This window comes from Schistocerca piceifrons, chromosome 3, assembly GCF_021461385.2.
Source record: "Schistocerca piceifrons isolate TAMUIC-IGC-003096 chromosome 3, iqSchPice1.1, whole genome shotgun sequence".
Lineage (NCBI taxonomy): Eukaryota > Metazoa > Arthropoda > Insecta > Orthoptera > Acrididae > Schistocerca > Schistocerca piceifrons.
In genome coordinates this window covers 872,312,849-872,332,047 of record NC_060140.1, presented here as the reverse complement: position 1 = coordinate 872,332,047, position 19,199 = coordinate 872,312,849, and the positions used below count along the sequence as shown (strand labels likewise).

The 19,199-nt window shown below is 46.0% G+C and overlaps 1 pseudogene; it reads left to right on the top strand.

Annotated features, from left to right (window-relative positions):
* Window positions 1–5,401: 5,401 nt before the first annotated feature.
* On the top strand, window positions 5,402–5,519 carry LOC124791190 (annotated as a pseudogene).
* The last annotated feature ends 13,680 nt before the right edge of the window (window positions 5,520–19,199 follow it).

The window sequence follows — 19,199 nt, the reverse complement described above, 5'->3', positions numbered from 1 at the left end:
ATTCGTGGGATAAAAGTACTGTAGCATATGGGAATTAATCCTGGAGCAAACTGCGTCAGAGAACAACGGATGGACAAGGTTCGCATTGATAAAGCAGAGGATGCAGCACAGTTGGCCACTAAGGAGTCCAAGAAAAGAAGAAAAAACTTGGAATAAGATGAAGAGTATGATATACAGTACGGTACAGGGTGCTTCTGAGTGACAAAAAATAAAAAATTAAGCATATATTAAGTGACTTACAGTCTTTTGAAGCTTTATAAGCTGTTCCTAAAAATTTACATTTTCTGTTGCATTTTTCCCTAAATCTCAGAAAACCACTTCGAGTAGAGTATTGAAATTTTCATGGAGTAATAACACACATATCCTGAGTCTACTGAACTAAAACAAGAACATAATGTTAGGTAGAATTAAGATTATTTAGGATAAAGTACAAAAAAAGTACAAAATATTTTAACTGTGTAGTTAAAAAATTGTATTTCCGAAATCAGTGGCTGAAATGCAGTTATTGTAGTTCAACAGACTCGGAACATATAGTTTAATATCCTGTAAAAGTTTTATGTTAGTGGCCACAGTGGTTCCTGGTATACAGGGAAACCAAGTCACTAAATTTAACATTGTCGGGATAGGCGTTCCAACCCCCCTTAAATCGGCGCTCTGCCCATGTAGCGTCGGTTAACCAAACAAGTCATTACACCCTCTACAGTACCCACCAAGACAGTCATCACAGTCAAGTCCAGTTCTCACGTCTGTCTGACAAACCATCACTGGAGCCCCCATGCAAGACGGTCATCAACCTCACTGACATGGAGCTGACTGAGGACGCGGTTTCAGTTCTGGAGAATTGCTCCCACCACTAGGATCACACCGGTCGCGGGCATCGTCAGCGCAGTTGAACTGGTTGCAGTGCGACTAACACCTGAAGCAGCTGAAGAAGTACGTCGGGAAAGCTAAACCTACGAAGTCGAAGATTACCAGCAGAGAGAGGATGGTCATTCGGGAGCTGAGAGAGTGCCCTGAGATTGTTGCCTTACAGGCTGACAAAGGCAATGCTACTGTTGGCATTTCCCTTAAGGACTACATTGACAAGAAGCAGCGCCTGCTAGATGACGACGCCTGCAAGGAAGATCAACGCTGACCCCACGAAGAAGGTGGAGAACAAGACAAGAGCTGTTCTCGAGGACGCGGGTTTATTAAAGGGGGTCGCCGAGAAATTGTCACCTTACTCCCTAAAGTCCATAAAGAAGAGGTGCCGTTACGTCCGATTATCAGCAGTATTAGGGCACCTACATAATTACTGGTAAAATAACTGGCGGAAATACTAAGACCTTATGTAGGTAAATGTCCTCATCTCATCAGTAATTCTGTCGTTTTTGTAAAACGTCTCGACAACTTCAGGCTGCAAGATTCAGATATCCTGGTGAGCTTTTAAGTTGTTTCATTATTCACCAGGGTGCCTTTACGAGAGTCAGTCGAGCTTAGTGGGCAGAAATTTGACGAGAAGACCACCGATCTTTTCAAGCATGTACTGACCGCCACGTATTTTCTGTTTGAAGAATACTGCGAACAATAGGAAGGAGTCGCAATGGGCAGACCACTTTCACCTGTGGTCGCGAATTTGGATATGGAGTACTTTGTGGAGAAAACCGTGGCGTTATCCAACTGGAAACCTACTTGTTTCTTTTTCTTGGAATTCCTTACGCATCTGAACTCCTTACATCCCAACATCCATTTCACAGTGGAGACCGATGCAGAAGGAAGATTATTTTACTTGGATGTCATGGTCAAGAATAGAGCTGATGGCACGTTGGGTCACGTTGTGTACAGGATGAAGACGAACACTGATCTGTATTTGCATGCAGACAGCTGTCATCACCCATATCAGGGAAATCGGGTTCAAAAAACGCTGGTACACAGGGGGCGCAGCATCTCAGATGCAGAGAGTCTGCCCCCAGGAGCTGGAATACCTAAAAACCGTATTCCGGAAGAACGGGTACTCTGAATGGCAGATTAGACTCGCTCACCGCTCCACCACTACAGTACAACCTTTGGAGACGGAACAAGCCACGAAGGAAGAAGTAGCCATTGCACTTATTCCGTACACTGGCGCATTATCGGGGAAAATCTGACTCATAGAAACATCGAATTAAAATGTCTTTTGCCTGACCAATAAAACACGAGCGTTATTGGGAGCGTGAAAGATGATCCCAGCTTGCGCAAGTCCGGCGTATACCAGATTCCCTGTCAGTGTGGTAACAATTGTATTGGACAGACAGCGTGCACCATCGAAGATCGTTGCCGAGAGCATCAAAGGCACACACGACTGAAGTATTCTAACAAGTCGGCGGTCGCAGAACACTGTTTGTCCGAAAAACGCGAGATGGATTACGAGCGTACCAAGATCTTGGCTCAGACTCCTAAATTCTGGGGCAACGTTGTCAGAGAGGCCATCAAAATACGCACCAGGGACGAATTCATCAACCGAGACTGCGGTTATAATCTTAGCAAGGCATGGGAACCAGCACTGATGGAACAAAACCACTATTCACATTGGTGTGTAGAATGTATGAGTCTGGCGACATACTATCTGACTTTCGGTAAAATATCATCCACACATTTCCGAAGACTGCAAGAGCTGACAAGTGCGAGAATTATCGCACAATCAGCTTAACAGCTCATGCATCCAAGTTGCTGACAAGAATAATATACAGAAGAATGGAAAAGAAAATTGAGGATGCGCTAGATGATGATCAGTTTGGCTTTAAAAAAAGGTAATCGTACGAGAGAGGCAATTTTGACTTTGCAGTTGATAATGGAAGCAAGACTAAAAAAAAATCAAGACAGCGCTCGACAATGTCAATGGGCCAAGATGATAGAAATTCTGAGAGAAAATAGGGGTAAGCTATAGAGAGACACAGATAATATACAGTATGTACAAGAGCCGAGCGGGAGTAATAAGAGTGGACGACCAAGAAGAAAGTTCTCTGATTAAAAATGATGTAATAAGGGATGTAGTCTTTCCCCCCTACAGTTCAATCTGTACATCGAAAAAAAAATGATAGAAATAAAAGAAAGGTTGAGGAGTGGAATTAAAATTAACGGTGGAAGGATATCAATGATATCGATTTACTGATGACATTGCTATCCTGAGCGAAAGTGAAGAAGAGTTACATGATCTGCTGAATGAGAAGAACAATCGAATCAGTATAGAATATGGACTGAGAGTAAATCGAAGAAAGATGAAAGTCATCAGAAGTATCAGAAACGATGGACACGAATTAGATGAAGTTAAGGTGTTGTGCTACCTGTGCTGTAAAATAAGCAGTGACGGGCAGCGAAAGAAGAACATCAAAAACAGACTAACACGGGCAAAAAGGGCATTCCTGGCCAAGAGCGGTCTACTAGTATCAAAAATAGGCCTTAATTTGAGGAAGGAATTTCCGAGAATATATGTCTGGAGCACTGTGTTGTATGGTAGTGAAACATAGTCTGTGGGAAAACAGGAACAGAAGAGATGTGGTACTACAGACGACTGTTGAAAATTAAGTGCACTGAAAAGTTAAGGAATGAGGACTTTCTGCGCAGAATCGGAGAGGAAAGGAATACATCCAACAAATTTCAAGTGCAACTCTGAGGTGATGATGATGTTTGGTTTGTGGGGCGCTCAACTGCGCGGTTATCAGCGCCCGTACAAAGTCCCAACCGTTGCTCAGTCCAATCTTGAATGATGATGAAATGATAAGGACAACACAAACACCCAGTCATTTCGGGGCAGGTGAAAATCCCTGACCCCACCAGGAATCGAACCTGGGACCACGTACTGATGGAATGATATCTATCCCTTCTGCCTTATTTGATTTTAAGTTCTCCAAAGCTTGCTTAAATTCTGTTTCTAATACTGGATGCCCAATATCTTCTAAATCGATTCTTGTTTCTTCTTCTATGAGATCAGACAAATCATCCCTCTCATGGAGGCCTTCAATGTACTCTTTCTCTCCTCTGCATTTAACAGTGAAATTCCTGTTGCACTCCTGACGTTGCCACCGTTGCTTTTAATTCACTGAAGGCTGTTTTGAGTTTCCTGTATGCTGAGTCAGTCCTTCCTACAATCATTTCTTTTTCAGTCTCTTCACATTTTTCATGCAGCCATTTCGTCTTTGCTTCTCTTGACCTTCTGTTTATTTCATTCCTCAGCGACTTGTATTTCCGTATTCCTGTGCTTCCCTGAACATTTTTGTACTGCTTTCTTTTTTGCTTGAAGTATTTCTTCTGTTACCCATGGTTTCTTCGCAGTTACCTTTGTGAATTAACGAGCATTGCGCTCTCATTTAAATATATCGCCGAAAGAGTTAGCCTACAGAAATTCTAAAACGAACCGTGTCGTCCAGGACCGTTTGCCACAAAGGGTGCAGATTCACCACGAGATGGGGAAACTCACAGGCGTCTCTTGTCTATTGAGGCCTAAGCGCTGTAGTGTGTGAGTGAGACAGACGGGAATCTACGTCATAGGGAAACCGCGGGATACGACGATGATGATGATGTTTGGTTTGTGGGGCGCTCAACTGCGTGGTTATCAGCGCCCGTACAATTACCCAATTTTTGCTCAGTCCAATTTCGCCACTTTCCTGGATGATGATGAAATGATGAGGACAACACAAACACCCAGTCATCTCGAGGCAGGTGAAAATCCCTGACCCCGCCGGGAATCGAACCCGGGACCCCGTGCTCGGGAAGCGAGAACGCTACCGCGAAACCACGAGCGGCGGAAACCGCGGGAAGCACAGCAGTGTTAAATATGGCGGACCTAAGATCAGCCACGAAGGGAAACATTTAAGGAAACTATTTAATGCTGTAGTAATTCAGGGAGTTAAGCCAAAGTTATTTTAATCTACTATCCCTTATAAATTTTCATGGTGACCCCTATAAAACTTGAATATTCATCATATCTATATTAGTTTACGATTTACTGTTTAAGTGAAATTAGTAAGTTTTGTAACGAATCCCTGAATGCTAAAAGCTGAACGCTTTGGTCGATCTTAACGATCGACATTTCATATAGAAGGGCATCATTAAAACGACAAAAGTTGTGAATATCAACTCTGTAACTTTATTTGTTTAAAAAGCATAGTAAATTTAAATTATCAGTATTTACAGTTAAGCATCAGATCATCATTACCTCCACACAAAACACATTGAACGATGACAGCATGACGCCTTATTGAATGATTAGGTAATAGAATATTTGTTGTAAAGTTTAGTGCATAATAGTTACTTTTGTTCTTTCTTTATTTATTTATCAGAAAGCACATTAGTGCAAGGCTATTGGCCATGACATTCAAAGTTAAGAAGGAAATTGTATTGGTTTTATGTTGACGAATTTAACGTTTATTATGTAATGGATATTGGCAACGGCCTTGCCGCAGTGGATACACCGGTTCCCGAGAGATCACCGAAGTTAAGCGCTGTCGGGCGTGGCCGGCACTTGGATGGGTGACCATCCAGGTCGCCATGCGCTGTTGCCATTTTTCGGGGTGCACTCAGCCTCGCAATGCCAATTGAGGAGCTACTCGACCGAATAGTAGCGACTGCGGTCAAAGAAAACCATCTTAACGACCGAGAGAGCGGTGTGCTGACCACACGCCCCTCCTATCCGCATCCTCAGCTGAGGATGGCGCGGCGGTCGGATGGTCCCGATGGGCCACTTGTGGCCTGAAGACGGAGTGCTTATGTAATGGATATTATTATTAATTTATTTAGAACGTGAAAGTGGTCAAGCTTTGATTATTTAAATATGTTAAAATTTAAAATAAAGTAGAATAAGCTGTAGCCAATCAGATGGACGGCTTCAGGAAAGGGAACTGCCCTAGTCAGCTGAGCGAGGATATTCGGCCCGCGGGATACGCGGCCGGGGACGGGCAGAGGGAGTTCGGATTCAGACGCGAAAGCGGACAGTCCTTCTTTAGGCAGCTAGGAAGTGAAACGACTTAGAAAATGTCGCTCTGTGTGGTATCGCGGGACTTAGTCTCTGAGCAGTGAGTAGCCGCGCGCCTGGTGTGAACTCTTAACTTTTCGCGTAGTTAACGAGGTGGAGTATTGGATTTGTTTCATGATGAGATTGTGAATGGTTGAACTGTGTCAAATGGATATGCGCTCGAGTGTAATAGTAATTGTAAATACAACAACTTTCGCTATTAGTTTTATTTCTGGATAAACGTAATTCTAACCAAATCGGAACTGTGTGGCCTACATCATTTATGGGTCGTTAATTTAATTCCCGATATTATTATTACTGTTAATATATGTCATATTAACTTCATACAATGTCGCAAACTTGCCATCATCCAGAAAATTGAACCAAAGAGTCACAAGTGTCTAATTTAGGGCGTGTAATGCGACACGTCCGGTTCAACCCCTAGGCGAGTTTGAGCCAAGACATTTCGGCGAAGAGGAACCGCATGAACCCGAACATTTTTTGGGCGTTAGCTCGCACCTTCTTTGAACCTATATTTTCCTTTACAACTCCTGCGATTGCCCTTTCTAGAGATGTCCACTCATTTTCAACCGAACTGCCTACTGAGCTATTCGCTATTGCTGTATCTACAGCCTTAGAGAACTCCGAGCGTATCTCGTCATTCATTAGTACATTTGTATCCCACTTCTTTGCATTCTGCTTCTTCCTGACTGATCTGCTAAACTTCAGTCTACTCTTCATCACAGCTACATTGCGATCTGAGTCTACATCTGCTCTTGGGTACTCCCTACAATTCAGTATCTGATTTCGGAACCTCTGTCTATGACTATTAGATTTTATCCCGAAACACATCACTTGCTGTGCAAAGGCGGTCCTGGGGCTTCGACTGCGTTTCTTAATACTAAAGTTATTAAAGAAAATGGTTATGTAAGGAATCTATCTGGATATAATTTTATTGAGAGGGTCGCTACTATGATCATCAGTAAAATCAGAAATATACGGTAACGATATATATATATATATATATATATATATATATATATATACACAGGGTGAGTCACCTAACGTTACCGCTGGATATATTTGGTAAACCACATCAAATACTGACGAATCGATTCCACAGACCGAACGTGAGGAGAGGGACTAGTGTAATTGGTTAATACAAACCGTAAAAAAATGCACGGAAGTATGTTTTTTAACACAAACCTACGTTTTTTTAAATGGAACCACGTTAGTTTTGTTAGCACATCTGAACATATAAACAAATACGTAATCAGTGCCGTTTGTTGCATTGTAAAATGTTAATTACATCCGGAGATATTGTAACCTAAAGTTGACGCTTGAAACCTCCGACGTTCAGTTGCGTGTTGTAACAAACACGGGCCACGGTCGGCGAGCAGCATCTGCAGGGACATGTTGACGATGACGACCGTGTTTACGAGTGTGACTGTAGTGCAATGTTGTGGTTTGGTCTAGCTGTCGCAGTGTCCACATGTAGCGCTTGCTGCTATTGTTATTCTGCATTCGTCTCCGCACGCAGACCAACTGTAGTACACCGTGTTACCAGACGTCTGTGATAGTGTAGTGTTGTAGGAACTGTGACCATGGTGTATTCGAACTCTGAAAAGGCGGAGATGATACTCATCTATGGCGAGTGTCGACGAAATGCAGCTGAAGCCTGCAGGGTGTATGCAGAACGGTACCCGGACAGAAAGCATCCAACGTGCCGCACATTGCAAAACATCTACCGCCAACTGTATGCAACAGGCATGGTCGTAGCACGCAAACGGGTCCGTAACAGGCCCGTCACAGGAGAAGCGGGTGCAGTTGGTATGTTTACTGCTGTTGCCATGAACCCACACATGAGTACACGGGACATTGCGACAGCCGGTGGACTAAGTCAAAGTAGTTTCATGCGCATACTGCATCGTCACCGCTTTCACCCGTTTCATGTGTCGCTTCATCAGCAATTACATGGTGATGACTTTAATCATCGAGTGCAATTCTGTCAATGGGCATTAACAGAGAATGCGTTATAGTTCTACCTGTTTACCGATAAAGTGGGTTTCACAAACCACGGGGCAGTGAATCTACGGAACATGCATTACTGGTCCGTGGACAATCCTCGCTGGCTCAGACAGGTAGAGCGACAGCGAGCGTGGACTGTAAATGTATGGTGCGGAATCATTGGCGACCACCTCATTGGTCCTCACTTCATTGCAGGTGCCCAAACAGCTGCAACATACATCGCGTTTCTACAGAACGATCTGCCAACGTTGCTCGAAAATGTCTCACTGGAAACGCGTCGACGTATGTGGTATCAGCATGATGGTGCACCTGCACATTCCGCAATTAACACTCGGCTGACCCTTGACAGGATGTTCGACGGGCGTTTCATAGGACGTGGAGGACGCATAAATTGGCCAGCCCGTTCTCCTGATCTTACACCTCTGGACTTCTTTCTGTGGGGTACGTTAAAGGAGAATGTGTACCGTGATGTGCCTACAACTCCAGAGGATATGAAACAACGTATTGTGGCAGCCTGCGGCGACATTACACCAGATGTACTGCGGCGTGTACGACATTCATTACGTCACGGATTGCAATTGTGTGCAGCAAATGATGGCCACCACATTGAACATCTATTGGCCTGACATGTCGGGACACACTCTATTCCACTCCGTAATTGAGAATAGAAACCACGTGTGTACGTGTACCTCACCCCTCATGGTAATGTACATGTGCGTCAGTGAAAAAGACCAATAAAAAGGTGTTAGCACGTGGACGTAATTCGGTGCTCTCCGATACACACGATCGAACAGCGGAGGAGTGGTACTCAAGCGTCAACTTTAGGTTACAATATCTCCGGATGTAATTAACATTTTACAATGCAACAAACGGCACTGATTACGTATTTGTTTATATGTTCAGATGTGCTAGCAAAACTAACGGGGTTAAGAAAACGTAGGTTTGTGTTAAAAAAAATACTTCCGTGTATTTTTTTTGGTTTGTATTAACCAATTACACTAGCCCCTCTCCTCACGTTCGGTCTGTGGAATCGATTCGTCAGTATTTGATGTGGTTTACGAAATATATCCAGCGGTAATGTTAGGTGACTCACCCTGTATATTCTTTCGAGGTGAGGCTTACGAGTGAATATCATGGCTCACGCTCACAGAGACAGAACTCTTACGAGTGTTATCAACATAAACTCTCTGTTACACCAACACACCGACAGTTACACACGTAACACGTGTGACACATGTAGAATCTCTGCCTGCACCGATCACAATAAAATGAAGCATCTTCATTGTAGCCAAGGGATCGTGACGTCATTTTTAGAGCGTACTTCATAATGAAATGAATGTTAATTTAATAGATGTATTATCTATATTTAACTTATCTGATCAATTGTGTGCATGGTTCAGAGCGTCGTTATGGAGAAGATTCCCTCACAGTGTGTCAGTTTTGTAGTCGTGCACAGCAACTTTGTAAGGTAGTGAATGAATCAGATTAACATCAGGACTGTAGTGATAAAGTAAAGCTGTCCTGTACCAGAAACTTGGTATGGACACTGCAGTGCTTTCCTGCGCATAGGTCTATTCAAAGTGGTGTGTCCTTGCATCTGAACCACGAAATTGGAAACCCAACTGTTTATGGGTCGACATGTAGTTTGTCGATTCAGAACGACGACACAACATGATTTTTTCATGTAAGGAAACTGCTAGCAGAGGTGAAAGAACCGATAAGTGGCAAAAACATTTAACGCTCACTGGGGATCGAACCCCGAACCTCTGGTTTAACTGTTCAGCACTCAACCACTGAGGCACCGAGTCTAAGATAATTAAAAACAACGTTAACCATACGATCACCAAAATAAAAAGCATATAAAACATTGAAGTTCTGTACATCAAAGTACATCTACATCTACATGAATACTCTGCAAATCACATTTAAGTGCCTGGCAGAGGGTTCATCGAATCACCTGCACAATTCTCTATTATTCCAATCTCGTATAGCGCGCGGAAGGAACGAATATCTTTCCGTACGAGCTCTGATTTCTCTTATTTTATCGTGGTCATCGTTTCTCCCTAAGTAGGTCGGTGTCAACAAAATATTTTTGCATTCGGAGGAGTAGGTTGGTGATTGGAATTTCCTGAGATTCAGTCGCAACGGAAAACGCCTTTCTGTTAATGATGTCCAGCCCAAATCCTGTATCATTTCTGTGACACTAAATCCCATATTTCGCGATAATACAAAACGTGCTGCCCTTTTTTGAACCTTTTCGATGTACTCTCTCAGTCTTATCTGGTAAGGATCCCACACCGTGCAGCGGTATTCTGAAAGAAGACGGACAAGAGTAGTGTAGGCAGTCTCATTAGTTGATCTGTTACATTTTCCAAGTGTCCTGCCAATAAAACGCAGTCTTTCGTTATCCTTCGCCACAACATTATGTGTTCCTTCCAGTTTAAGTCGTCCGTAATTGTAATACCTAGGTATTTAGTTGAATTGATGGCTTTTGGATTACACTGATTTATCGTCCACTCAAAACATTTTCAGAGGAATTGGATGATCTACTCACATGAAAGAGCTTCACAAACTGAGCAAATCAGTAACGGTTCAACTCTGACCCTTACGCAGGCAGTTATTTCGCTTGGTACTGACAGATTTGTTCGAAGTCTACATGAGAGATGTCGTGCCAAATTCTGCCAATTCGCGTGTTAGATCGTCAAAATCGGCCCTTCCCATAATGGTCCAAACGTTATCAACTGTTGTGTGGTCCGATGACCTTACTGGCCAACGTAGATTTTGCAAAACACGAAGACAAGCAGTATAAACTCTCGCCATGTTCGGGCGGACATTATCAAGCCAAAATTTAAGCCTAGGATGGCTTCCTATGAAGGGTAACGAAACTAGGCGTACAATACCCCGTTGACGTACCGCTGTGCCGTAAGTGTGCCGTGGACGTCTAACAAAGGGGTCCTCTTATGAAAAGAAATGACACCCCAAACCACCCCTGGTTGTCAGGCCTGGTGATGGGCAACGGTCACATTGGCCACCAGAATGAGATTTTCAATCTGCAGCGGAGTGTGCGCTGATATGAAACTTCCTGGCAGATTAAAACTGTGTGCCGGACTGAGACTCGAACTCGGGACCTTTGCCTTTCGCGGGCAAGTGCTCTACCATCTGAGCTACCCGAGTTCGAGTCTCGGTCCAGCACACAGTTTTAATCTGTCAGGAAGTTTCGGTCACGTTGGTGTCCGAGTACTGTCTGAGGCGTCTGCACTCACGTCTTCGGCCTGGTCTCTCACTGACTGGAATAGAACTGTCTTCAGTGATGAGCCCCACTTAGAAATGAGCCCCGATTACAAGCGAAGACGTGTCTGAAGAGGCTCCGAACAGCGGTGGGATACGAACCCGACTGTTGCCCGCCATACGGTCGACAACCAATAGTAATGGTCTGGGATGCCATTTCATTTCATAGCATGATCTCTCTGGCTGTCATGCGCGGCACCCTTACGGTGCAGCAGTACGCCGAACGACATTGTCCATCCCGTTTTATTGTCCTTTATGTCAAGCCGTCTTAGGCTTATATTTCAGCAAGATAATGCCAGACAGCACACGGTGAAAGTTTCTATTGCTCGTCTTCCTGCTTGCGAAACCTTACTTTGGCAAGGAAGATGGCTAGATTTCCCGCCAATTGAGAACGTTCGGAGCATTAGGTAGGTATTACATGATGATGCGCCGCGTACGGTACTGGTTTAGCGCGACAGCCATCTAGCGGTAAAACGGGTGAAACTACGAAAATTAGCGCACTCATTATCCGCGCGACAGAATAGAGAGCAGTTCTAAACTGCCGTCAATCCACGTACGTTCAACAGGCAGCGATAACTCGCGCTTGCGCAGAAGGGGTACCACAGTGCTTTCTGTTTGTTATGTGGTTATTGTTAGTTGGTTAGCAGCTAATTTCAGATTTTCTGTTGGGAATTTTGTGCAATTTGTTTCAGTAAGTAGGTTTCATAAATGCAGTTTTTTTTGCCAGTAGACTCTCTTTTATACAAGCTGTTTGTGAAAACATTTTTTCTGTTGATTGCTTCGTATTCTGAAAATGAAAAGGAGCAAAGAGGCGTTCAGCATCTTAATTCAGGCATACAGCGAGGAATGATGTATGTATGACCTTCTGTAGTAAGGTACGTCGGCAATCGTTTCTTTCTGAGCAATACGCATATATCGTTATCTGGTGGTTTTCGATTTGTATCGTAATGCCTTAGTTTACTAAAGCTCATGTAGGATTTGATTGCATTTCTTGCTTTATACCAGAAAAGAGAAACTGGCAGTGATAGGCGTAATCAGACACCGCCGCTGCCGCAGCAGAAGGCTTCGCAAATGACACAGCTGCCGCTCTCCGAGCCAGAACATCCAGTAAGCAGTTATACAAAACTTTCAATAAAAGATATTTGTAAAAATGCTGTTTCATTCTACCTCATATCCGAGCCAAGGAAGAACCCACCCTGCCCACATGTTGTTAAGAGAGAAAAGTTAATTTATTTAGTATTTTCACCCTGACATAATGCTTTAGAATCAAAGACCCTTTGCAGTAATGCTCATCCTGATAATTGACTAACACAAAAGAGAAAACCCAGTTACATTAAGTAGCAGAAGTGTTACATTTAGTATCAGAACTGTTACACTATAATCCCCTGCCTTCGCCCCTTCTTTTTAGCCAGGGTCGAACTCAACAACGTCTGGCTTTTCGTTTTCATTGTCGTTCTGCCATAATCGGAAGATTTATTGTCACTGCCAGGGCAGTAGCTCCAAAAACAAGTGGTTACTCCATGTGCAAAATATTGTATAAATGTAAATTTAGATATACATATACCTCTGTTACCAAGTATCGTAATATAAAACTAACTGTCGAGTCTGTAATTCAGAACAGTAGTAATCTACGTAAGCGAACAACAATTACCTGAAACTTCCTGGCAGATTAAAACTGTGTGCCCAACCGAGACTCGAACTCGGGACCTTTGCCTTTCGCGGGCAAGTGCTCTACCATCTGAGCTACCGAAGCACGACTCACGCCCGGTACTCACAGCTTTACTTCTGCCAGTACCTCATCTCCTACCTTCCAAACTTTACAGAAGCTCTCCTGCGAACCTTGCAGAACTAGCACTCCTGAAAGAAAGGATATTGCGGAGACATGGCTTAGCCACAGCCTGGGGGATGTTTCCAGAATGAGATTTTCACTCTGCAGCGGAGTGTGCGCTGATATGAAACTTCCTGGCAGATTAAAACTGTGTGCCCAACCGAGACTCGAACTCGGGACCTTTGCCTTTCGCGGGCAAGTGCTCTACCATCTGAGCTACCGAAGCACGACTCACGCCCGGTACTCACAGCTTTACTTCTGCCAGTACCTCATCTCCTACCTTCCAAACTTTACAGAAGCTCTCCTGCGAACCTTGCAGAACTAGCACTCCTGAAAGAAAGGATATTGCGGAGACATGGCTTAGCCACAGCCTGGGGGATGTTTCCAGAATGAGATTTTCACTCTGCAGCGGAGTGTGCGCTGATATGAAACTTCCTGGCAGATTAAAACTGTGTGCCCAACCGAGACTCGAACTCGGGACCTTTGCCTTTCGCGGGCAAGTGCTCTACCATCTGAGCTACCGAAGCACGACTCACGCCCGGTACTCACAGCTTTACTTCTGCCAGTACCTCATCTCCTACCTTCCAAACTTTACAGAAGCTCTCCTGCGAACCTTGCAGAACTAGCACTCCTGAAAGAAAGGATATTGCGGAGACATGGCTTAGCCACAGCCTGGGGGATGTTTCCAGAATGAGATTTTCACTCTGCAGCGGAGTGTGCGCTGATATGAAACTTCCTGGCAGATTAAAACTGTGTGCCCAACCGAGACTCGAACTCGGGACCTTTGCCTTTCGCGGGCAAGTGCTCTACCATCTGAGCTACCGAAGCACGACTCACGCCCGGTACTCACAGCTTTACTTCTGCCAGTACCTCATCTCCTACCTTCCAAACTTTACAGAAGCTCTCCTGCGAACCTTGCAGAACTAGCACTCCTGAAAGAAAGGATATTGCGGAGACATGGCTTAGCCACAGCCTGGGGGATGTTTCCAGAATGAGATTTTCACTCTGCAGCGGAGTGTGCGCTGATATGAAACTTCCTGGCAGATTAAAACTGTGTGCCCAACCGAGACTCGAACTCGGGACCTTTGCCTTTCGCGGGCAAGTGCTCTACCATCTGAGCTACCGAAGCACGACTCACGCCCGGTACTCACAGCTTTACTTCTGCCAGTACCTCATCTCCTACCTTCCAAACTTTACAGAAGCTCTCCTGCGAACCTTGCAGAACTAGCACTCCTGAATGAAAGGATATTGCGGAGACATGGCTTAGCCACAGCCTGGGGGATGTTTCCAGAATGAGATTTTCACTCTGCAGCGGAGTGTGCGCTGATATGAAACTTCCTGGCAGATTAAAACTGTGTGCCCAACCGAGACTCGAACTCGGGACCTTTGCCTTTCGCGGGCAAGTGCTCTACCATCTGAGCTACCGAAGCATGACTCACGCCCGGTACTCACAGCTTTACTTCTGCCAGTACCTCATCTCCTACCTTCCAAACTTTACAGAAGCTCTCCTGCGAACCTTGCAGAACTAGCACTCCTGAAAGAAAGGATATTGCGGAGACATGGCTTAGCCACAGCCTGGGGGATGTTTCCAGAATGAGATTTTCACTCTGCAGCGGAGTGTGCGCTGATATGAAACTTCCTGGCAGATTAAAACTGTGTGCCCAACCGAGACTCGAACTCGGGACCTTTGCCTTTCGCGGGCAAGTGCTCTACCATCTGAGCTACCGAAGCACGACTCACGCCCGGTACTCACAGCTTTACTTCTGCCAGTACCTCATCTCCTACCTTCCAAACTTTACAGAAGCTCTCCTGCGAACCTTGCAGAACTAGCACTCCTGAAAGAAAGGATATTGCGGAGACATGGCTTAGCCACAGCCTGGGGGATGTTTCCAGAATGAGATTTTCACTCTGCAGCGGAGTGTGCGCTGATATGAAACTTCCTGGCAGATTAAAACTGTGTGCCCAACCGAGACTCGAACTCGGGACCTTTGCCTTTCGCGGGCAAGTGCTCTACCATCTGAGCTACCGATGCACGACTCACGCCCGGTACTCACAGCTTTACTTCTGCCAGTACCTCATCTCCTGCCTTCCAAACTTTACAGAAGCTCTCCTGCGAACCTTGCAGAACTAGCACTCCTGAAAGAAAGGATATTGCGGAGACATGGCTTAGCCACAGCCTGGGGGATGTTTCCAGAATGAGATTTTCACTCTGCAGCGGAGTGTGCGCTGATATGAAACTTCCTGGCAGATTAAAACTGTGTGCCCAACCGAGACTCGAACTCGGGACCTTTGCCTTTCGCGGGCAAGTGCTCTACCATCTGAGCTACCGAAGCACGACTCACGCCCGGTACTCACAGCTTTACTTCTGCCAGTACCTCATCTCCTACCTTCCAAACTTTACAGAAGCTCTCCTGCGAACCTTGCAGAACTAGCACTCCTGAAAGAAAGGATATTGCGGAGACATGGCTTAGCCACAGCCTGGGGGATGTTTCCAGAATGAGATTTTCACTCTGCAGCGGAGTGTGCGCTGATATGAAACTTCCTGGCAGATTAAAACTGTGTGCCCAACCGAGACTCGAACTCGGGACCTTTGCCTTTCGCGGGCAAGTGCTCTACCATCTGAGCTACCGAAGCACGACTCACGCCCGGTACTCACAGCTTTACTTCTGCCAGTACCTCATCTCCTACCTTCCAAACTTTACAGAAGCTCTCCTGCGAACCTTGCAGAACTAGCACTCCTGAAAGAAAGGATATTGCGGAGACATGGCTTAGCCACAGCCTGGGGGATGTTTCCAGAATGAGATTTTCACTCTGCAGCGGAGTGTGCGCTGATATGAAACTTCCTGGCAGATTAAAACTGTGTGCCCAACCGAGACTCGAACTCGGGACCTTTGCCTTTCGCGGGCAAGTGCTCTACCATCTGAGCTACCGAAGCACGACTCACGCCCGGTACTCACAGCTTTACTTCTGCCAGTACCTCATCTCCTACCTTCCAAACTTTACAGAAGCTCTCCTGCGAACCTTGCAGAACTAGCACTCCTGAAAGAAAGGATATTGCGGAGACATGGCTTAGCCACAGCCTGGGGGATGTTTCCAGAATGAGATTTTCACTCTGCAGCGGAGTGTGCGCTGATATGAAACTTCCTGGCAGATTAAAACTGTGTGCCCAACCGAGACTCGAACTCGGGACCTTTGCCTTTCGCGGGCAAGTGCTCTACCATCTGAGCTACCGAAGCACGACTCACGCCCGGTACTCACAGCTTTACTTCTGCCAGTACCTCATCTCCTACCTTCCAAACTTTACAGAAGCTCTCCTGCGAACCTTGCAGAACTAGCACTCCTGAAAGAAAGGATATTGCGGAGACATGGCTTAGCCACAGCCTGGGGGATGTTTCCAGAATGAGATTTTCACTCTGCAGCGGAGTGTGCGCTGATATGAAACTTCCTGGCAGATTAAAACTGTGTGCCGGACTGAGACTCGAACTCGGGACCTTTGCCTTTCGCGGGCAAGTGCTCTACCATCTGAGCTACCGAAGCACGACTCACGCCCGGTACTCACAGCTTTACTTCTGCCAGTACCTCATCTCCTACCTTCCAAACTTTACAGAAGCTCTCCTGCGAACCTTGCAGAACTAGCACTCCTGAAAGAAAGGATATTGCGGAGACATGGCTTAGCCACAGCCTGGGGGATGTTTCCAGAATGAGATTTTCACTCTGCAGCGGAGTGTGCGCTGATATGAAACTTCCTGGCAGATTAAAACTGTGTGCCCAACCGAGACTCGAACTCGGTCGTGCTTCGGTAGCTCAGATGGTAGAGCACTTGCCCGCGAAAGGCAAAGGTCCCGAGTTCGAGTCTCGGTTGGGCACACAGTTTTAATCTGCCAGGAAGTTTCATATCAGCGCACACTCCGCTGCAGAGTGAAAATCTCATTCTGGAAACATCCCCCAGGCTGTGGCTAAGCCATGTCTCCGCAATATCCTTTCTTTCAGGAGTGCTAGTTCTGCAAGGTTCGCAGGAGAGCTTCTGTAAAGTTTGGAAGGTAGGAGATGAGGTACTGGCAGAAGTAAAGCTGTGAGTACCGGGCGTGAGTCGTGCTTCGGTAGCTCAGATGGTAGAGCACTTGCCCGCGAAAGGCAAAGGTCCCGAGTTCGAGTCTCAGTTGGGCACACAGTTTTAATCTGCCAGGAAGTTTCATATCAGCGCACACTCCGCTGCAGAGTGAAAATCTCATTCTGGAAACATCCCCCAGGCTGTGGCTAAGCCATGTCTCCGCAATATCCTTTCTTTCAGGAGTGCTAGTTCTGCAAGGTTCGCAGGAGAGCTTCTGTAAAGTTTGGAAGGTAGGAGATGAGGTACTGGCAGAAGTAAAGCTGTGAGTACCGGGCGTGAGTCGTGCTTCGGTAGCTCAGATGGTAGAGCACTTGCCCGCGAAAGGCAAAGGTCCCGAGTTCGAGTCTCGGTTGGGCACACAGTTTTAATCTGCCAGGAAGTTTCATATCAGCGCACACTCCGCTGCAGAGTGAAAATCTCATTCTGGAAACATCCCCCAGGCTGTGGCTAAGCCATGTCTCCGCAATATCCTTTCTTTCAGGAGTGCTAGTTCTGCAAGGTTCGCAGGAGAGCTTCTGTAAAGTTTGGAAGGTAGGAGATGAGGTACTGGCAGAAGTAAAGCTGTGAGTACCGGGCGTGAGTCGTGCTTCGGTAGCTCAGATGGTAGAGCACTTGCCCGCGAAAGGCAAAGGTCCCGAGTTCGAGTCTCGGTTGGGCACACAGTTTTAATCTGCCAGGAAGTTTCATATCAGCGCACACTCCGCTGCAGAGTGAAAATCTCATTCTGGAAACATCCCCCAGGCTGTGGCTAAGCCATGTCTCCGCAATATCCTTTCTTTCAGGAGTGCTAGTTCTGCAAGGTTCGCAGGAGAGCTTCTGTAAAGTTTGGAAGGTAGGAGATGAGGTACTGGCAGAAGTAAAGCTGTGAGTACCGGGCGTGAGTCGTGCTTCGGTAGCTCAGATGGTAGAGCACTTGCCCGCGAAAGGCAAAGGTCCCGAGTTCGAGTCTCAGTTGGGCACACAGTTTTAATCTGCCAGGAAGTTTCATATCAGCGCACACTCCGCTGCAGAGTGAAAATCTCATTCTGGAAACATCCCCCAGGCTGTGGCTAAGCCATGTCTCCGCAATATCCTTTCTTTCAGGAGTGCTAGTTCTGCAAGGTTCGCAGGAGAGCTTCTGTAAAGTTTGGAAGGTAGGAGATGAGGTACTGGCAGAAGTAAAGCTGTGAGTACCGGGCGTGAGTCGTGCTTCGGTAGCTCAGATGGTAGAGCACTTGCCCGCGAAAGGCAAAGGTCCCGAGTTCGAGTCTCGGTTGGGCACACAGTTTTAATCTGCCAGGAAGTTTCATATCAGCGCACACTCCGCTGCAGAGTGAAAATCTCATTCTGGAAACATCCCCCAGGCTGTGGCTAAGCCATGTCTCCGCAATATCCTTTCTTTCAGGAGTGCTAGTTCTGCAAGGTTCGCAGGAGAGCTTCTGTAAAGTTTGGAAGGTAGGAGATGAGGTACTGGCAGAAGTAAAGCTGTGAGTACCGGGCGTGAGTCGTGCTTCGGTAGCTCAGATGGTAGAGCACTTGCCCGCGAAAGGCAAAGGTCCCGAGTTCGAGTCTCGGTTGGGCACACAGTTTTAATCTGCCAGGAAGTTTCATATCAGCGCACACTCCGCTGCAGAGTGAAAATCTCATTCTGGAAACATCCCCCAGGCTGTGGCTAAGCCATGTCTCCGCAATATCCTTTCTTTCAGGAGTGCTAGTTCTGCAAGGTTCGCAGGAGAGCTTCTGTAAAGTTTGGAAGGTAGGAGATGAGGTACTGGCAGAAGTAAAGCTGTGAGTACCGGGCGTGAGTCGTGCTTCGGTAGCTCAGATGGTAGAGCACTTGCCCGCGAAAGGCAAAGGTCCCGAGTTCGAGTCTCGGTTGGGCACACAGTTTTAATCTGCCAGGAAGTTTCATATCAGCGCACACTCCGCTGCAGAGTGAAAATCTCATTCTGGAAACATCCCCCAGGCTGTGGCTAAGCCATGTCTCCGCAATATCC